Raw genomic sequence first — 21,925 nt, forward strand, 5'->3', positions numbered from 1 at the left:
ATTCCAGCTGCTTCCCTGCTTTATTTACCTTGCCAGCTGTGCCCTGACACTCTCCCTTTAACCTCTTCCCCCATGTTCCATCCGAGCCTCTGTTGCTATCACCACAGGTGGGCATGAGCTGGAGGATGGAGCGTTTTTCAGAGGTTCAGTGGTGCCACAGGAAAATTGTCTTACTCTGAAGAGCATCCACAAAGAATGTGTATGGGGTTGGACACTAATACCATACAACTTTATTTAAAATTTACAGTCCACACACACTATGCTTTCTTGAACAGCTGTGTTTGTATACACAGAAGGCATGAGAAGACTTTAATATTAATAAAGTGAAAGTTTGTTGCAGCACAAGATTTAGCATGTGTTATACTCCTTTAGTTGATGGAAACATTTCAGCTCTTGCATCTTTGTTATAAATTATTTTTCTTGTTTCTGTTACCGTAGTGGCTATTGACCCCCTTAGGCTCTGTACAAACAACAAAAAGAGAGCCCCTGCCTGAAAGGGCTTACAAGCTAAGTCGAAGTGTAAGACAAGACAACAGATGGATATAGCTAGACAAGAGGATACAAGAAATCATTGAGATAGTGTTGGACAGCATGTTAGGCAATGGTCTGTACAACAGCAGTCTAGTGGTTACTAAGCTTTTTGTAGACATGGGAAAGGAGGGTATTGGAGGAGGATGATAATTTTGTGGCTGTTTATGGGAAATTCTTTGTAAGCATGAGGGGCAGTCTGGGAGAAAACGCAAAGTAGAGTTTATCTTAAATATTGCTGTTCCAGAAATGCAGAGGAACATTTTGATGAGTAGATGGTCTGATTGGGGGGAAAAAAATACTTTCATTGTAATTGACAAGTAGTGAGGATCTGTCATGTCAACCAAGTGATAGTTTATTAAGTAATCTTATGATTGCATTTTTATAATTTTCCTTAATTTTCAGCACTGAGCTTTGAAGTTTTTAGGAGGTAGTTTCTGTTGTACAATAGCACAAGAAAAGGATAAAGATGAAGAACTTCAAATAGGGTTTTTTAAAAATAATTTATCTGAACCTCCTGTGCATCAGTTCCACTGGAATTTCCTGCTACTGTAGCCATGGTACTGCAGCATAATACGTGCTATAACAACAATTTCAGGGAACCAGAAAAGAGTAGGGGAATATTTTAGGTTAGGGGTCGGCAACCTTTCAGAAGGGATGTGCTGAGTCTTCATTTATTCACTCTAATTTAAAGGTTTCACGTGCCAGTAATACATTTTAACGTTTTTAGAAGGTCTCTTTCTATAAGTCTATAATATATAATCAAACTATTGTTGTATGTAAAATAAATAAGGTTTTTAAAATGTTTAAGAAGCTTCATTTAAAATTAAAATGCAGAGCCCCCCCGGCCTGGTGGGCAGGACCCGGGCAGTGTGAGTGCCTCTGAAAATCAGCTTGCGTGCTGCCTTTGGCACGTGTGCCAGAGGTTGCCTACCCCTGTTTTAGGTAGTAATGAACTGAATTCATGTTTTAGTTCCAGCAGATGGGGAATTTTGAAATGTTATTTTCAGTTAACTTTTACATTTAAGTATCACTTAATTATTTCTTGGCTGGGGAGAGGTGGTGAATAAATGGTCTACCTAATAGATCTTTCCGTCTCTAATGTGGTTAAGCACCTCATTGCTGAATGATATATTGAATGGTAAATATTTTATTACTCTAAAAAAAAAATTACCACATTCTCTGGATTGAAATTAGTGACTTTGTCTCACTCCCACTACTGCAGGGCTAGGGAAAGGACATAAAGATGCAGATAGGCACCCAGTGGGATTTTCAAAAGCACCTAAACAGGTGTGTCTCAATGAAATTAAGTGGATTTAGGTGCCTGAATTGGTTAGGTGCTTTGGAAAACCCCATTAGGTGCCTAGGCATGAAAATACCTTTGAAAATATGGCCCATAGCCCTCGTGGCCAAGTGTCGATTTTACTTCCAGTAATTTAGTTGGAAGTGGGTTTATTCAAAGTACCTAAGGAAGAGAGAGAGAAACACCAGGACTTTCTGAAAATATTTAAAGGTATCTTTTAGGAGACCCCCTAAGTAAAACAAATTGGAAGTTCTAGTCGAAACCTCTTTTGAGATTTGATAGTATGGAAAATGTTACAACCTATGACTTCAAACCATCACGTCTCACAAAGGCTTCGTCTGATCCACTTTCTATGCAGGTGTGTGTGACATTAAAAATGGGGTTTATTATGGAAAGTTGCTCACAATCTTAACTGTAGATTAGTCTTTTTGTAACTAAGGATGTTTCGTAGGAACTTTTGTCCAAGGTAAACCATTTCCTGTAGGATTGTATAATTTTTCCTGAAATGATATAGAAAGAGAAAGGGGGGACTGAAGGAATTCTTCCTGGAATCCTTGCCTCCTTCATCTTTCTCTAAAATACTCAATTTAATATTCTCTTTAGCATCTGCATTGGAGACAGTAGTTGAAGAAAGCATTATAGCAGGAGGCTCATTTTTGTACAAGAATCTCTTCTTCCCATGACACTGGTTACTGGCCATCAAGTTAGTGACTTTTAGGTGTTCCTAACAAAAATCAATAGTCTATGCAATGTATGAGATTTGCAGACTCTTATGAAGAAAATGGCAATGATGTGTTGGAAATCAAATACTCATGGTGCTTTTCTTTCAGCATTAAGTGCAATTTTGAGTATTTATATGGTGCGTGTCACCATCATAAGAGTGCATCTCATTCTTTAATTTATTCACAGACAAAAACCACATTAACACAGTTAAGGTTTGTTACCAGAGTTGCCTGTTACTTTGTGGTACGCTCATTTATTAGGGCCACTCTGCTGGGGTGTGTGTGTGTGTGTGTGTGTGTTCTGTAATTCTATCCATGTGCTGCTTGTGTCACTTGTGTTCTCAGATGGAGCTCTACTTTTCCCTTCTGCAAGTTCCCTCCCAATGGAGCTATCCTGCAGGACCTAGGTTCCCCCAGCCCCAGAATCAGATGAACACATGCATACATTAACAGAGCATGTCTGAGAGGATTGGGTTAATCAGCACTCCCAAGCTGACCCCTTATATGTCCCTGGACTCAGTAGTCTGGGTCGAGCAGCACTTCTAAGCTGTCACCCTGATATGCCTTTGGACTCAGCAGGCTCAATCGAACAGCACCTCCAAGCTGTTGCCCTCATATGCCATGGGACCGCATCAGAATAGAGTACGCCTGAGCAGGCTGGGTCAAGCAGCACTTTCAATCTGCCGACCTCATATGCCCCTGGACTCAGCAGGCTGGGTTGAGCAGCACTTCCAGGCTGCCACCCTTATATACCCGATTCGGCACATCCCTATACCCACTTTCATGTTACATTTGTTCTAGTAATAACCCACTTGATGAGCAAACCCCACAGGATTTTTGGGCGCTGCAGGAATCTTTAGCTTAGGTACAAGGAGCGTTATTGCAGAGTGAGTGGGAAGCCAAAAAAAATTCATTGGGGGTGAGGGGGAAGAGAGAGAGAGAGAGAAAGAAGCAACCAGCTTAACCATGAAAGTTGTTATTGCCAGCTAGTAACCATACAAAGGGAGCCAAACAAACAAAATAGTTATAATAAATCTAACTTAAATTTGATTATAAAAGTCAGGTTTAGAAAACTATAACTGATCACACAGGTCAGGGTCAGAAGGCTGTACCGAGAGGGGGGGGCGGTTGGGTTCTCAGCACTCCGCGAAGCTTGAATAGATCAGGGTTCCCAGGTGGTGGTGGTAGCTGAGGATTCAGAGTGCTGGAGACAGGCAGAGCCCCCAGCAGGATCAGTCAGGAGCAGATGAAGTCTCAATGGAACTGATGCAAATGTTGGATACAGGCATCAGGACACTTACTTGAGCGTGGGCAGGGGTTTTTGTAGGGAAAGAACAATGGTTCAGGGGAGAACTCTAGATTTGTTTATGGGTAAACTGATGGCTCAAGGGAGTATACCAAAGTTTTGTTCAGGTTAGACAATAAGAACTGATCATTCGTGGCTATGGGTGGTGTTCCTTCGAGGGAGCTCACAATGTAATTAAGCAGCTTCACTATTTTTGTATACCAATAAATAATTTATTACTGGAATTGGTCTGATAACTGTTGAGCTGGGTGTGTGTAGGTTCATTAACATTTGGAGCAGAGATCACCCATGATGCAATGCTTCCCTGCTTTTCTGGTCCCAGAGTTCAGTGCGGTTCTTGCCTTGGAATCTCTGTTCTCCATTTTGTATTCCAATGGAGATGCCTCCCTGTCCCATCTTTGATGCAAATAAGGCTAGGGGAGTTTCCTTAATCCTGTCACCCTTGTCCAGGGGGGTTTAGGTGTGTCTTCCACCGCCTTTTGTAAGTGTTCCTTCTGATTGGCTTTGGTTCAAGCAGCGGCTGGGGGCAGGGAGTCAGACAGGCTGGACACTGTGCCCTGGTTCCCCAAGAACAAAGAGCTGATAGGTAACAGGTTGCCTGGTCATGCCCTGTGCCCTTCCAGAACATCAAGTTCAGCTACACTTTGAAAATCAGGAAATACATAGTTAAGGTAAGCACCATCCCTGCAATGCAACCTTAATTCTGCCCTATGAGTGATGCACCAACTGGCCAATAAAACCCATACTAGTATTCTACCTTTACAGATGTACAGAACGCTTGGGGAACAGTGCATATGAGCACTGTAGAACAATATCTAGATCCTCTTTGCGAAAGTGAAGCTTGCATTTAAGCAAGGTATAGCAACAGGAGCTATCTACTCCTGGCCTTCACTCAAAACGCTGAGCGTACTCCATGCAAACCACCCCAGACTTGTTAAATGTTATGGCTCCTTCACCAGATTGCTGACAGTCCCCATCACAAGAACACTCCTGTTCACCACTACTGACGTGACCTACAGAACTCAGTGCTGAAATGGGACACGCTTGATGTCTCAAAGTACATGTGCACCTGACCTCAAATCACAGTGACATCTGTTCCAACTAATCCCTCCATTCAATACGCCTACACCTAATGTGATGAAAGCAGCTACGTGCATGCAGATAATTGTGGTGTTCAATTTAAATTCCAGCGAACAAGGGTATGTCTCTTTGTCACTCTACTTCTGGCTATGGCACCACCCTTACTGAGCAATTGCCAGCCCCAGGGGTTAGAGTTAAGATTGCAGTGAAGGAGTGGCATGTACTTTAACTATATTTCATGCATCTTCAGAAGTTTATGTTTGCATTACCTTAACCTTTCATTTGAATTTCCTAATTTTTTGAACAGAATAAAGTGTGTTAAATTTAGGGGGGTGTATAGCTATGTAGGTTTGTAGATAGAACTAAGGACAGAACCCTAGTTTTGCTCCATATGTGCATTTCATCTTTTAGATGTAATTTTGACCCAGAGTTACAAACTTTACCCTTAACTTTTTCAATATTGCTTCCCCAAAGGAGCATTTGGTGAAGTGCACTAGCTAAGAAAAATCCCAAGTGACTGGGATTTGTTTGGAGAGAATTGGAATCACCGTTTGAGCCCTAGCTGTGTCCAAAAAATCAGTTAAAGAACCAGGAGATTCTGTGACATGCTGGGGTCTTGGGGTGGGGGCTGTATCTTAACCCTGTGCTTAAATGACCCAAATGTGGACCACTAACATTACCCTACACCAGGGGTGGGCAAACTATGGCCTGCGGGCCACATCCGGCCCACGGGACCGTCCTGCCTGGCCCCTGAGCTCCTGGCCTGGGCGGCTAGCCCCCGGCCACTCCCCTGCTGCCCCTCCCGCCCACAGCCTCAGCTTGCTCGCTCCGCCGCTGGGGCAATGCTCTGGGTGGTGGGCTGTGAGCTCCTGGGGCAGTGTAGCTGCAGAGCCCAGCCTGACCTGGTGCTCTGTGCTGCGCGGTGGTGATGGCATGGCTGGCTCCAGCTGGGTGGGGTGGCTGTAACGCCGCCAGCCACTGGTGCTCCAGGCAGTGTGGTAAGGGGGCAGGGAGCAATGGGGGTTGGATAGAGGGCAGGGGAATTCGAGGTGGTGGTCAGGGGACAGGAGTGTGGATAGAGATCAGGGCGGTCAGGGGGAATAGGAGGTTGAATGGGGTAGAGGCCCCAGGGGGGCAGTCAGGAAGGAGGGGGAGTTGGATGGGGCAACAGGGGGACAGGGATAAGGGGTAATTGGATGGGGCAGGGTCCTGGAGGGCCGATCAGGAATGAGAGGAGGGGTTGGATGGGGCGGCGGGGATCTGGGAGCGGTCAGGGGACAGGGAGCGGGGTGTGTGGATGGGGCAGAGGTCCCGGGGGGGGCCATCAGGGAACAGAGGGGGATGGATGGGGCAGGAGTCTGGGCGGGGAGCCACGACCTCCTCCCCTAACTGGCCCTCCATACAATTTCCGAAACCCAATGCAGCCCTCAGGCCAGAAAGTTTGCCCACCCCCGCCCTTACACCCTCATGAGACAGCAAATTTTCAAGACGATCCAAGTAAGCATGCATATTTTAGAAAACTTACAACCGTTGATGCAGAAAGTGATGTTCAACCTTAACTAAAACAGAGCAAATGCTCTGCTATAATTTATCCTCACACCACCACTGGAGGTAGAGATGTACTGTTATCCCTATTTTTATAGTGGCAGAAACTGAAGTACATAATGCCAGGGTCTCACAGGAAGTCTATGGTGCTGCTGGAAATTGTACTAAAAGTTTGCCAAGTCTTAGGCTAGTGTTCTAACCACTGGGCCATGCTTCCTCTCCGAACCAGCCTAAACATTCTTGTGTTTGTGTAAGACATCTTGTGAAAACACCCTAAATTTAGATATGATTAATCTAGTGTGTTCTACTCTGGTTCTTAATCCATGTCCTTAAAAATGAAACCTGAGCATCTTCCAACAATGCATTAAGCAATGTGATTAGTATTTGTCAACCATGGGTCTGTCCTTCTCTTTTTCTGTCCCCAAGGGGAAAACTGTTTGTGGATTTTTAATTTTATTGTTTTGTTTGTTTTAAAAAACAAAAATCTGAGCCCAGCAGACCCTCAGATTGTCCAACATGTTAGAAGTCTAATTGCATCACTTTTTAAAAATTATTTGACAGACTGTCTGGAATTTTGTGTAGATGAACTAAGAATTACACATTAGGGCCAGGCTGACAATCTGTGCATGTTGCTGAAATGCAGGGGATAAGAGTTCATCTCCTTAGCATGGTCCCTTGCTACCTGGAAGGTAGAATCATAGACTTCAAGGTCAGAAGGGGCCATTATGTTCATCTAGTCTGGACTTCCTGCACAATGCAGACCACAGAATCTCACCCACCCACTCCTATATCAAACCCCTAACCTATGTCTGAGCTATGGAAGTTCTCAAATCATGGTTTAAAGACTTCAAGGTGAAGAGAACCTTCCAGCAAGTGTCTGTGCCCCACGCTGCAGAGAAAGGCAAAAACCCCCCAGGGCATCTACCAATCTGTCCCGGAGGAAATTCCTTCCCGACTCCAAATATGGCGATTAGCTAAACCCTGAGCATGCGGGCAAGACTCACCAGCCAGACAAACAGGAAAGAATTCTCTGTAGTAACTCAGATCCCACCCCATCTAACATCCCATCACAGGCCACTGGGCATATTTACCGCTAATAGTCAAAGATAATCAATTAATTGCCAAAATTAGGCTATCCCATCATACCATCCCCTCCATAAACTTATCAGGCTTAGTCTTGAAGCCAGATATGTCTTTTGCTCCCACTGCTCCCCTTGGAAGGCTGTTTGAAGGTAGTACATTTATCAGCTTTGTGTAACTCCTGAGCAAGCCTCCCTGACCAATACTCCATACAGCACTGACATGCTCCTGAGGAAATGGGGTCAATCCCTCTATGGCTGGAAGTTGAGTTGCAATCCCTGGTGTCATGGGAGGGAGAGGAAATGTGAGATTCCCTCTAATCTGTCTTCCTGCTATCCTCCCACCACTAAAAAAAACCAAACAAAACCAAAAACAAACTGTTTAGAGAAAGGGATGGATGGCCTGAGTGATTGGTAATGAGAGATGGTATTTTTTTCATCTCTAGGAGACTGATTCAAATTCATCCTAGTGACAGTCATTAGTGTCTGATGGTTGCTCAGTGGCCTAAGCAGAATGAGTTAGTAGTCTGGTCTCAGTCTAGTTCCTAGAAAACATGTCACAGTTGGCACTAATTAGAATATTTATTGACATTCTGAGTAAAGACATCCTGAAGCATGAACTACATTCTCACACCAAAAATGATTTAATCAGGAGCCAGTCTAAGAAAGTCTGGACTGCTATACCGAGTGTTGTACCAGTCCTGTGAGTAAATAAAAACACTGATCCTTATTTTGGTGAGCACTGTTAGCTTTAATGATATTGTCCAGTAGATGGCACCATGAGTATCAGATACAGTTTTGGGAACAGAGGAAAATTCTGATACGGCTTTCTTAATATGCTGCAAAAATGAATTAGTCAAATTCTTTTACAATAATTTTGTTTCAAGAAAAAAAATTACATTTCTAATATTAAAGAAAATTAAACTTTTTTTAGTTTAAATATACCACTAATTTTCAATCAACATTTTTTAACTTTATAAAAGTCACTTATCTAAAAGAATAAAAAGTTTTTTAATATTTTTTTTTGTTTTAGCCTTGTTACTATTTTCATAATTATAACTATGGCAGAACACACTTGAATCACACTAGTCATTGGTATTTCATGCTCAAATTTTAAAATATCTTAACATTATTATTTATTAGGAATGCCTTCCAAATTCTTAAGATTTTCCCACACTGCCTTTTTTAAAAAAAACATATCATTCCATCACTGAAGAATGTAAAAGAAGCATGTCCCAAAATGTAGTATTCTGTTTTTTTAAAGAAAAGTTTTTGCCAGACTCTAATATCAATCATTTCAAATGTTCCCATGAAATAAAAAATAGAATAAAAAAAATCACTGAAAAGAGAGTTGTTTTGTTTGCTTGTCTTGTTTGGATTTTAAAAGTCCCATGTGGTGGTTGCAGCTCAGATATTCTGGCAGGAAAACCAGAAAGTGAAACTGACCAGAAACGTAAGTAAAAATGTCTGGGCTGTTTTCATTGTCCAAATGTAGATATATGCAATAACTTAAATCAGCGGCATAGATGATGAAAAGTAAATTGGATTTTTAAAATTCTTAAGATATCATTAGTCATTAGGAAAGGACGTTTGTTGTTTAAAAATGAATTCTAACCAGACTACTAATTCTATAGTAAAAACACATTTTTCAAGAACCCACAGAAAACAAAACTTTTGTGCTTCCAGGACTGTTATTGAAATAGCAGGAATCTAGCAAACACTGTTGCTACAGCTGCACACATTCCTTACTCTATTATTGATGCTAATTGGGAAAAGTAATTTCATTTTTAATTTCCCACGAATGTATTATACATAAGGGAATATAAAGGTAAAGATAAAAACTATTTTAAATGCAAAACAAATGCCCCTTTAATTTAAATCTTCAAGAACAAGATTTTACTTCTAAAAATAGTAATAATCCACAAAACAATTACACCATTGTACAGTTCTATTAATTTATGAACTAGTGTTCAAAATGGAGGCATTGTTTTCTAACTTCAATAAAAGAAAACGAATTTTGTTTAACATGGAGAAATATACTTACACACAGAAAGATAAAATAATAACAGGCACACATAATTAATTTAGATGCATATGTACAGTTACAAAGTAATTGGACATATAGGCACTGTGGGACATGGATCCACTCCAAGGTCTGATCCTGTACCATTTAAATCAACAGGAATTTTGTCACTGTCTTTTATAAGTGCAAAGATTAAACCCTAAATGCAACCCCAGATTTGTTTAAAGATTACATGAAAGATGTAAATAAAACACATGTAAAATCTTTTTTTAGACCCAAAACTTTTACAGATTTGAGTACATAGGATGATTTAAAAGTTGCAAATATATTTGAAACAAAGTATTTACAGATGACTTCCTCTTTTCCCTACACTTCCTTTGAAGACTTGAGTTTTGGGTTTTCCTTGTTTCTGTTGAAGACCTCACAAGTGCAAGAAGCAAACTAAGGAATACAGCTTCTGGCCAGCCCTGCTAACCCCAGTGATTGTTGCATGGCAAACAAAGAACACTCAGCTGCTCATATGGTGAGCTACGTCAACTTTAGATGCAATGTGAATTTGCTATGGGAAGGAAATTAAATCATTTCCAAAATTATCTTTCTTAGTAACTTCTCAGTTGAATTGTGCTTGGATTCAGAGGCTCCTAATGGATCTGGATATGTTAATGGTGATTGGATCATATCCAAATATGACTTGATGGGAAACCCATTAGTTTTCTTCCCTGAGGTTATAGTATGATCCCATCTGGTCATTGCTAATAAATCTGGATACATTTTGAAAAAGGGTTTGTATTGGATTACAGTGTAAATCAAGGAGACTGCAATTGCTTTAGGATTCATTCATACACTTCAGTGAAGTTGAATCTTCCTTAAAACTAGAGGCAAAAAGAACATGGTCATGTGATGTAAGCTTTTAATTAATGTATTGGTTCTATTACAATTGTTTTTTCTGTTTTAATACCAAAAAGGTACCACTCTGCATAAATCACTATTGTGATTTACAAATCTAATATCAAGAAAGCAAAAGCAAACGAAACTATTAAAACCAATTTTGTATTTGACTCTAGTCATCTATCATATGGTAACAACCTTGATTGCCAAATCAGTGCTAGAGCAGGAATTTATATAGAGAGTGTCAACTAAGAGGAATTTTTGTCCACAGTTTTCAAAAGCTTGAAAATTCTGAGGAAATACTATGAAACATTTTAAAATAGGTAGGCTACAATTTATATGCTGTGAGTGTCAATACTGTACAGTATTAACTATACACATGAAGAATTAAATTTCTTTTGCAAATAGATATTTTTCTATTGTATTAATTATTTTCATGACAAAATGTTTATTATTCAATGGAAGGTAACTGTACTTTTGATCAATTGAATCATTTTAAAAATCAGTCTGAGTTCTGAGTTCCCCGCTGATGAGCAGCAGTAACTTCACTAAAGGAAGCTAAATCAGTACAAAATAATTCTGTTATATATAGTATCATTTATACAAACAAAGTCCCAGCATAAAATAATACATAAGCAGAGGAAGAGAGAAATTAACAGGAATAGGAAAGGAAGAAAATATGCTTTCTGATTTTTAATGTATGATAAAATATTTCATTTTAGATTATAATTTGAATTTGTGTAACACCATAATGTCTCTAAGTGTATATTATATTATGATTTATTATTTATATTAAAAGAACTGTAATCTAAACATTCACATATTTTACCATTACACAAATCATTTTTTAAAACTGTGTTTTAATTTATGTAGACAAAATTAGAGCATAATAAAACCTAAGAAACGAAAAAGGAACTTGGAAAATTGGTTTTATTTTCTACAAGAGATAGTTTACTAACTGATATGAATTGTTTGTTTCTGTAGATCCAAGATCTTATAATGACCCTTGGCTCTGATACTGAGGAGTAGTTCTGCACCTTCATGTCATTTGTGATCATGAAAGATACTGAATGGAGAGTGCTAAAGACTGGAGCCCTCTGTTTACCCACAAAACCAGCAATGTAAGCTTTCCTCACATTTCTCCACAGTGTACTTGGAGAGGTCAGCTGTAGGGATGATAGTGCAGTTCATTTTGATGCTCCCTTCATTTCCTTGGGCTCTCCTAGGATTGCCAACTCTGCTGCCAGTACAATCAACTAAATTACATGGGACACCAAAGAGCTGTCAGATGGTAATAACGTTTCACTCATTTACAACTGTGGCTGGATTCAGACCAATGATCCAATAATAATGGGAGGTTACTATAGATGACCCTTTTGGCTCAGTAAACCATAAGTGAGAGGAATATGTTGGTCCCCGATTCAGCAAAGTACTTAAGTACTTCCTTCCTTGACTTCATGTTCTTTGACTTCAATGGGACTAATCATGCTTAAAATTAAGCAAGTACTTAAGTGCTTGGCTGGATCAGGGCAGAATGTTCAGCACCTTACAGACTTTAATTACCATAGAGACTAAAGGCTCTTTTTGGTAACTTTTTCATATGCAAGTGTGTAGTCCTCACTCATACAATAAGTCACGTTGGCTTTGGTGGGATTGCTTACCAGAGTAAGGGCAGGAGGATTGGGCTCTAAAGCTGCTGTTGTTTCTAGTACAGGGCAGGGTGGAGCAGATACGCATGTGTTTGCATTATTGAGAAATAAAAAGCTGAAGCTTTCTCCTTTAAAAACAAAAATTGCCTCTGATATTTTTAGTAGTATCTGTTATCCTGGTGTCACCACTAGCGCTCCCCTTACTAGCATGGCATCAGAAATGCCTCTTCCCATAGTAATAGAGCTGCTCCTGCTCTGCCACGTGTTAGCTCCAGTGTAGGGGCAGGATCATCATCAGCACAACTAGAGACTAGTGGTGCAGTGATTTATACAAAGAGGTGACTAAAATCTCAGTATTTCCACAATACCAGTGCTGAGCACTGATGTCACGGTATTTGCAGAACGAATGCTATGAATAATTGCTGGCAAATTAAGAGTATACATTTTCACCCTATTTTCAAAGTAGATACTGTGGCAGTAACAAAATGTAGTTAAGTACTGTGGTCCTTTCCATTAATAGATGATGAATGTTGTTTTTCTATACATTTATTTGCTTCTTCTGCAGGCTTCTAAAATGTATAAGCTATTGCTATGAGTCACTAGGTGGAAGCATATACCTTAATAACTAGTTGCACAACTCATTAGTGAAGTAAGTTTTTCTTCCTAAATAATTTTCAGTTATGCTTCCTAAAGTTAAATATCTTGCCACTAAACGTTATTAAAATGCAACCCAATTATCCTTCTGATTCAGAAAACGCACTTATGCACATGCAACTTTAAGCATGTGAAGTCTTTCCCAAGGTCTTGATCCTGAAAACACTTATGCATAAGCTTAATTTTACTTTCTTTAACAGTGCCATACATGTTTGCAGGACTGGTGCCTTATTCAGCAAAGCACTTAAGTATGTTCTTAATTTCCATTAAAGCTATTTGAGTATATACTTACGTGCTTTGTTAAACTGGGGCTTTTAATAAGTCATTTTTGTCTTTTAAGAACCCTTAACAAATATCAATATTGTGCTAATTGTTGTTGTATTAAGGCTTTTCTTTAGGAAATACAGGGTTGAGAAGCCATGAAATACTCTCACTGTCTGTGTATTAAATATATAAAATTAAGAAAAAAACATGCAGCGATATGAATATTTTAATATCAATACTCTCAAATGAGGAAAGCACCTAAGCATACACTTAAGTTTGTCCTCATTCAAGAAAATCAAATTGTACTTCAATGGGACATAAACAACTTAAAGTTAATCACCTTAAGTGCTTTCCTGAACTGGGGACAATGAAAAGCAGTTGTATATAAATGACACCTTCTTACTCAACTGTTTATTCAGAGTCATATCAATTTTCTTTATTGATTAAAATAAATTCTTATTACACTTGACTCCTTTTAGCTGTGTTGGCTTTTCACACAGTGTGAGCTGGCTACAGTTCTGGCTTTTGCTTCATCATCATTGTTAACCAAATCCCAGTCGCAGAATCTCTATTGTTGGTAATATGTAAAGCAGAAAGAACCCAGCTTGCTTTTCAGATTGCAGACTGGATTTCCTGAGCTGGATGTTTAAGAAACAAATTTTAAAAATCCTGCTTTTCACTTGGTAACTGAACAGTTTAGTTTGGAAATCATTGATAAACATGAAACATAGAATCCCACAATGAAATGTTTTCAGTCATATTTCAGAGAAGGACCACATTTTGATATGAAGTTAAACTACGTGGGAAGTTTTCAGAGGAGGGCATGTACAGGGGGAGAAAATTATTAAAGTATGATGGAGCCATCAACATTCAGGAGTTAGGGAAAATTCTGGTATTCACATTCCTCATCTGTCTTCTCAGTTGATGAAATGATTCCCTTCCTTTTGTTGTTGTTGGTCTAACTTTTGTCTCAATTCCCATGTACTTTCAATTTGCCAAATTTGACTTTGCATTTCTTTTTATTGTAAACAGCTTTAGTGAATTTTGGGGTTCTGAATGATTAATTGTAAAATGGACGAAGAAAATAATTTCTTTACATTTTTCTTCTATGTATTTTTCTTGAGTGAAAATATCCACTGTGTTTCATAGAGCACTGTTGTGAAGTGCTATTTCAAAGTCACTCAGTAATTGTATTTTAATATGATACAGATATACTTCATTTTCCTCCCACCCTTATTTCATGTTTTATTTTCACTTAGAGCAGCAGAAATTGCTCTCCACTCTATAACTACAAAACAATACTTTATAAAATGTAACCTTCAGAAAGGTTTCTTATAGTACCTGTCCTAACTGCCTACTCCTGGCAAAAAAACCATTTAATCATGACAAGAAAGAAAGTTACTTTGAGAGGTTAAAACTGTGGGTTTTTTTAATACTTACACCTAATTGTTCTATTTGTATAAAATTCTCTGTGCTCAGGGTTGTCTCCTTGTTCCTTCTGTGTACTAGCATAACATCCCAAGCCTATAATTTACGTGTGCAAATATGTAGTCCTTACCCATGCAAGAAGTTGAGATTACTCAAACGAGCAAGGTCAGCAGGACTGGGTTCAGAAGTTGCTACTACTGCTAGTAGTGTGTGTTACATATCCCCCTCTGTGCCTAATCCACAGAGGATATGAGTCTGTCATGGGCCAAGCTACAGAATGTTGGTTCAAATTGTTGTATTTAGTTCTGTTTCAATCCCCAGTGTGTCAGTAGCTGTCACAATAGCATGTTGTTATGAGTTAGGTTGTGTTTGGATCCTTTGTTTCTCAGTTGACTATTCATTATAAAGACTGAAGAAATTAAAAGGCAAATTTCTTCTAACATTTAAAAATTATGATCACTGGAAAAAAACAAGTCATTATATGCGGGGAGAAATAATCTGAAACACATTCAATGGAATGCAGAAATATAAAAGCAGGATCATCAAGAGAGTGGAGATAGTGGACAGCAAATTAGACATGAATCTGCATGAGTTATGACAGCAAAACAGGCCACTGTAATTTTGGACTGCATCCAAGGAAGCATTACATCATGGGACAAAGGGGATGATAGTTGTTCTCTAGTATGATGACACATGGGAATGTTGATTTCTATTCTGGGTGATTCATTACCAGAAAGATATTAACAAATTAGAGAGCCTTCAAAGAACAGCGACAAAATGGTAACAGGGTTGCAGGAACTGATCTATAAAAAAGTGAGTGTGATATGTAAAGTGGGTTATAGGGTCATGATAACAGTGGACATAGATCTGCAGGGTATATGCACCAAGGAGGGAGAGAATACTGTAATTACATGGGCACTATAGAATAGCCTAAAAATTAGGTATTTAGATGTATAACTCAGAGAATTAAGAAGGAAAATGTAGGCTGAAAATCAAGAAAAAACTTCCTGCTAGAAAGCTCTATTAACTTGTGGAATGATCTCCCACGGGAAGTGGCAGAAGCCTTGTTGCTTGGAACAAGTAAAACTAGTCTAAACAAAACCCTAATAAAGGTTTGATAGAGAATAATTCTGTGTTGGCAGGAAAAACTAGATGACCTAATAGGTCCTTTCCTTCTGTAGATTCTATGAATAACAACAGAGGATACAAAAAGAGGTAAGAAACTTACATACACATTTTACAGAAGGAAAATCATTTTCCTATACAGGAAAAGCAACCTGAAATAACCCTTACTACACAAAGACACTTACTGCATCTTATATAAGCTGATTTTTATAAAAAGTGTTTGCAGTAGACTCACAGGGTGAAATCCTGGCCACAGTGAAGTCAGTGCAAGTTTTACCATTGACTTCAGTGGAGCCAGGACAGTCTTGAGGTTCTTCAGAGGTAAAATCTTCTCCACACTGAGGTTATTTGCAGTTTTGCCACTGATTTCAATGGAGCTAGGATTTCATCCCAGATGTCTGCTCTTATAAATTGGGGGGCCTTCAACATTTGCTTCTTTCTTCTCACAAGGACTGGTGCTATCATCAGAAGACTCCATTTACTGAGGCTATTCAGGCTGTCCCTAACACATCTTTTGCCACCTAACAAGCCAGCATGCCATGCATCTGGAAGGGTCTATATCCTGCTCTTAACTGAGTTTGATGTCAGTTACTTGAAGAAAAAGAAGATATACAATTCAAAAATATTTTAAAATTTGTCAGATAAAATATAAGGCAAGTGTATTGCAGTTTGGGTAGTTATATGAGCAACAGGGAAGAAAGTGAACTTGCATTCACAGCTTCAGAAGTTGCCTGACCTCAGGACTTCTTTGGTCTTTATTGACTTTGCTTCTGATAGCATCATTGTGGTTTAGAAATGTAAGGCCTGTGGTGAGACGGAGGGGTGTGCGTGTAGGACACTCCTCGTTGATGTTCAAGAGAAATAGGACAGTGCTAAACCACCACAGTCCCAGTTTCATGTACCACATGCTGAGTAACAACATGAGAGGGCTCCATATTTCTAAAACTAAACTGGCTCAACTATTTACTGAAATGCTACAGTTTCAATCCCTGTGCTTGCAGACTGGCTTCTTGGTGCCTCCTCCAAACTCTTCCCTCCTGCAACCTGTGCTTCTCCCTCTAAGTTTCATGCAGGTTACACACATCTTTCCTTTTTCCGCTTTTTGTTGTTGCGTCTTTTGTGCCAGCCCACCATAAGGTCATAGCCATTGCTGCCATCCCATTGTGTCCTGTTAGGCCTCATAGTCCTTCAAGTGTGCTGATCTTCAAACTGTCCCATGACTTGTTTTGATTTTCACTGTTGGTGAGGGACTTGCTTCTACCCTGTTACTGTTTTAATTCTGCTGAGTGATGCTCTGTTGGTCTTCTGTTGATCATATGCCTCATTTCTTCTGATTCTCCTACGTCAGGACAGCTGATGGCTGAGGATCTTTCTAAGTTCTTCTGGTCCTGGCATTAGCGCTGCCTGTCTGGGTGTGCTGGCTATCTGCCATGACTATGCAGTTGTCTTTGATTTCATATGTCCTGTTTCCCACTACATTTTGGACTGTTGCTTTTTGCCATTACTTTATGTTGCTATTCGATGCTTGGATTCAAATTTGCTCACCTATATGAAGTAGCCTCAGATCCTTGCTCCTCTGTTGTAGCGAACTGTCTGCTTAGCTTGATAGTCTCTTAACTGCTTCTGTGTCCGATCCATCATTCCTCAATGGGATACAGCAGACTACCCTTTATAGGAAGCAGAGTCTTTTGGCCACTCTGTTAGTACTGCTTTCTTGACTGCCTGTGGTTGGATGTCTTTTTCTATAGCCTCTTTGATTTCCATCAGCTTCACTGTGGAAACTGGGAGATAGTGTAGCATGTTAATGAATTCAGTGTCCCGATCCCCGTCCCCCAACTTGCTAATGCTGAGTTTCTATGCCCTGCTCAGGCTATCAGCTAACACCAGTAATCATCTTGGACAATATATGATCTCTGCTGGGTAGCGCTGGAGGCACATCAACATGTACTTCAATCTCTTTGGAGCACTAAAAAGGGGTTTTGCTGTAATTATGTCTAGGTCTTATTGCACTATTACTACTGGGTGGCTATTGGTGTACTGATGGAATCAATCCATTCCAAATACCACAGCCAGAAGACCTTTTTCTATTTGGGTGTATCCCTGTTCAGTCTTTGGCAGGGCTCTACTGGCATCAGTAACCAACTACTCCTGGAAAAGAGTTACACCCAATCCTTTCTCTGATACATCACACTAGAGTGTATGTGGCTCACTTGGTTGGTAGTACTTCAGGATAGGGGCATCTGTTATCTTTTGTTTCAGCATGTCAAATGCTTGCTGTTGGGGACCTGCCCAGTCCCATTCAACATCCTGCCTTGTGATCTGACGTATGGGTTCTGCTATTGCAGGTAGGTGTGGGCAGAACTTGGACAGAAAATGTATCAGTCCTGTGAAGCAGTGTACCCCTTTCACATCCAGTGGAGCTGGCATTTCTCTGACTGCCTTGATCTTGCTGGGGTCTTGTTGGGACCTGAGCTGTGTGCAGATGTCCAATGTATGTCACCTCATGCTGTTTGAGTCACATTTTTTTCTGCATTGAGTTTTATATTCTTGTTCCTGTATTGCTGTAGAAAAGCTTGTCACAATCTTGTTCAGCTTCTGTATCAATAGAAATTTTCTATCACAATCTTGTTTAGCTTCTGTATCCTTGCTCTCTTCACCTATAATGAAGATTTCATCTACCACTGCTTGCATCCGAAGAAGTGGGTATTCACCCACGAAAGCTCATGCTGCAAAACATCTGTTAGTCTATAAGGTGCCACAGGATTCTTTGCTATTTCATCTACAATTATTTTCACCCCAAGGAGTCTCTCCCATACTCGGGTGAGTCTTCTTTGGGAGACCTCTGGCACTGGGCTTATGCCCATCGGCATGTGCAGACATCCGTGTCGAACAAATGATGCTGCAATAGTTGTCAGCGTGTTGGACTCTTATCCAGGGCTTATGTGCCAAAACTCATTTCCTCAGATCACAGACTACAACTCTGGCTTTGGAAAGTTCTGGCAAGATATCATCACTTCTGGGAAGTGGTTAGTGGCATTTTTTCAATGCCTGGTTCAGTGGCTTTGGATCTATGCAGATGCACAATTTAGCTGATAGCTTCTTTACCACCACCATGCTGTTTACCCAGGCTGAACTGGCCTCTACAAGTGGCATGATTCTCCTGCTCTACAGACTTTTAAGCTCCTTGCATGCTGGATTATGTAGCACCACTGGAATTTTCTTTTGTGGGAAGCACACAGTTCCACTGTGGGAGTGGAAGCTTTGAAGCTTTCCTTTGAAGCACTTGTCACCTTTGAAAACATTCCTCTATGCTTTTAAAATTGTCTCCACTGTTCCCTCTTTGCTTCTTGTGCTGCAGCTATAAAATTCAGACACTGCACCCTGATCAGATCTGTGGTTTCTGTGGCTGAATTCCCCCAGAGAGTTATGTGGTGGTCACCATCCACTATTACAAACTTCCGTTGGTAACATCTGTTATTTTTCAGGTTAGTTACTATGAGATCACATTTTCCTACAGGCTGCATTATGCTGTCATTGTATATTGGTGGATTGTACCTGATGTTTGTTATGCGTGTGTTCCAGTCCAATTTAACCCAAGGAATCAAATTGCAGGAGACCCCACACAGGGCATTTCCCTATTAACATTGTTGCTTGCACAGAGGTTGGCATTGTCCCTATTTGCTTTCCTGTCCTGACAGCCTGAGTCTGATAAGCTTTTAAACTCAAGGAGAGAGTACCATCCCCCTCTTGCAAGTCCTACTGCGGGGCACTTCTTCTTTTCCGACTCATGGTATCTCCCATAGTAAATGCATCTCACTGTGGGTGTGGAATCCTGGCCACTTATTGACCTTTGATATTGTCTCACTGCATGTACTACTGGAGTTGCTGTGCCTCCTGGAGCTTTCATCCTTTCTCTTCAGGCTTCTGCTGCACGTCCCATGTCTAAATATCCAGTGTCAGATCACCTTCCTGAGGCAGCCACTCCCTAAGGTAGTGATCCCAAGTGCTGCAGACTCTCCTATCCTGAATTAGGGAGGCTGTCAAGTCCCTAAAATAGCAAGTAGCATCCAATGTGTGTAAGGCAGTAGCATAGGGGTCTGTCCCCTCCCCTTTGGATTGGTCTCCAGTGAAAATTCTGTGTCATTCCACAGTTGTGTTCTGCTTTTGGGAGCTGTGGGTCCCCATGGCGCCTAAGGCTGCTGGGAGGCTTGAGGCACTGGTGAGCTTCAGAGAGATGCAGGCCTCTGTGCCTTGTTTCCCAGTAAGGTAAAATAATAGTTTTACTTTCCTGCTGGCTGACATCCTCCTGCATGGTCTGGTCTGTGTACAGCTCAAATGCTTCCTTCCATAGGCCCATTGCTGGGCTAGCTTAGTGTCCGCAAAATGCAAGGCTCCTGGGGCCTTCACACTGAGTTCTGTGGCTCATGCTGCCAGCTGCTGCGCTTCACAGAACTTGCTCCTCAGATGCTACCAGCATGTTTCATCAGCAAGGAGTAAAGCTGACTGCAGGTTGAGTTGAACAAATGGAACTTTCTTAAATTCTGTGCATGGCTCTATCCTTGTAGCTGAATTGCTTCCAACCTAACTCCCCACATCTGCATTCCCTGTTCCATTGTTGTCCCATCAATAACAGTCTCAATAACATGCATTGTGGTTTTTTGAGTGCACTCAGCAGTAGCTTCTTCAGGATGCTTTCTATTGGCTCGTGATCGGACTGCATGTCCACCTCATGCCCAGAGGTGAATTGATGGAATCTTTCCATTCAAAGAGCATAGTCAATAACTCCTCTTCTATTTGAGCATATCCTCTTTCTGTGTCTGTCAGGGCTATTCTAGAGAGTGCTGGGTGTATCAGTCCTGCTGCTAAGCCTTCTTCTGAGGCATTGTCCTGTAGCTGTAGATGCTCTGTGGGTACTTTGGTACTTTAGGCCTGGTGCTTCACTTATTATTTTCTTTACTTTTCAAATGCCTCATTATGTGTTAACAATCTCCAGGGTTCAGAGGTTTCTGATACATGTGCAGAATTTGGGAAGATGATTGGGCATCCCTGGAGATTGTTGGACTCCCTTCACATCCTTTGCTCTGTGTCAGGACCTCAGCTAACTGTGGGCTAGCAACCCAATGAGCTCAGCGGGGGACGAATAAACCCTCACTAAGTGATTGTGTTTCCTGATTGGACAGAAGGCCCAAGAGATCACCATTTAAGCCTTGTAGCAGCAGCAGTGCAGTGGCTGCTCAATGCATTCCATGCCCACAGCTGCACCAGGCCTGCCTCCTGTACTGGTTTTGCTCCAATCCATGCCTTCTCCCTCTCCACAGAGGCGGCTCCAGGCATCAGCACACCAAGCGCGTGCTTGGGGTGGCAAGCCACTGGGGGTGCTCTGCCGGTTGCCGCGAGGTTTGTGGTAGCTTGGCGGCTTGCCTGCAGAGGGTCCGCTGGTCCCACGGCTTCGGCGGACCTCCCGCAGGCATGCTTGGGGCGGCAAAATGCCTAGAGCCACCCCGCCTCTCCAGCCCTACTGCCTACCTTCCTCTGAACTCTTGACTCCTGACTCTGATCATTAGCTTGTCTCCTGACTGTGCCTCTGGGTCTGCCCTCTGATTCTGCTCCGACCGCTAGGTCAAACTCCTGTTCTGACCATTAGATCACCCCACTTACGGTCTGGCCATTTCTTTATTGCCTCTCAGTTTGTCAGAGTTTGACCTGAATCCCTCAGAAGTCAAAAGACATCCAATGTTGGGTGTCACCCTGCCTACTGTGGGACACAGCTAAGAGCACCAATGTCGGGTCAGACTGCCAGAATACAGGGCATGTACCCCAAACTGGTGGTATATTCTATCACAAGATTTCACCAAACCTGTAACAAATGAGTGCTTCCAAAATACTATACTAGTTATTATGTAGCCACAGACAGTCCCCTTCAGGCCCCCTAGCCCCTCACACACCACTCAGACAAACCAGACTTCTGTAATAAATGATTATTAAAAGCAGAAATCACATATATTTGGTTCTTCCAGTTCCAAAGAACCAGACACTCACCTCGGGTCAATATGTACTTCCAGCTCTCACCAAATACCATGCTGCAGCCAATCTTTAATAAACTAACTAAAGATTTATTAATTTAAAAAAAAGGAAAGAAGAGAGTTGTTAAATGATTAAAGCAAATCATATACATTACAGTTGATTTCAGAGTCAGCAGATCAGGATAATAGCAGTGATGTTAAATCTGCCAGTTTGTAACAAGTCTCTCAGTACATCCAAAAGATTGGAGTCCTCAGTCCATTGTTCAAAGCTACCTTTGTTAGAAATCACAGTCCAGAGATGTGGAGCA

Source organism: Mauremys reevesii, linkage group 1 (assembly GCF_016161935.1).
Source record: "Mauremys reevesii isolate NIE-2019 linkage group 1, ASM1616193v1, whole genome shotgun sequence".
Classification (NCBI taxonomy): Eukaryota; Metazoa; Chordata; order Testudines; family Geoemydidae; genus Mauremys; species Mauremys reevesii.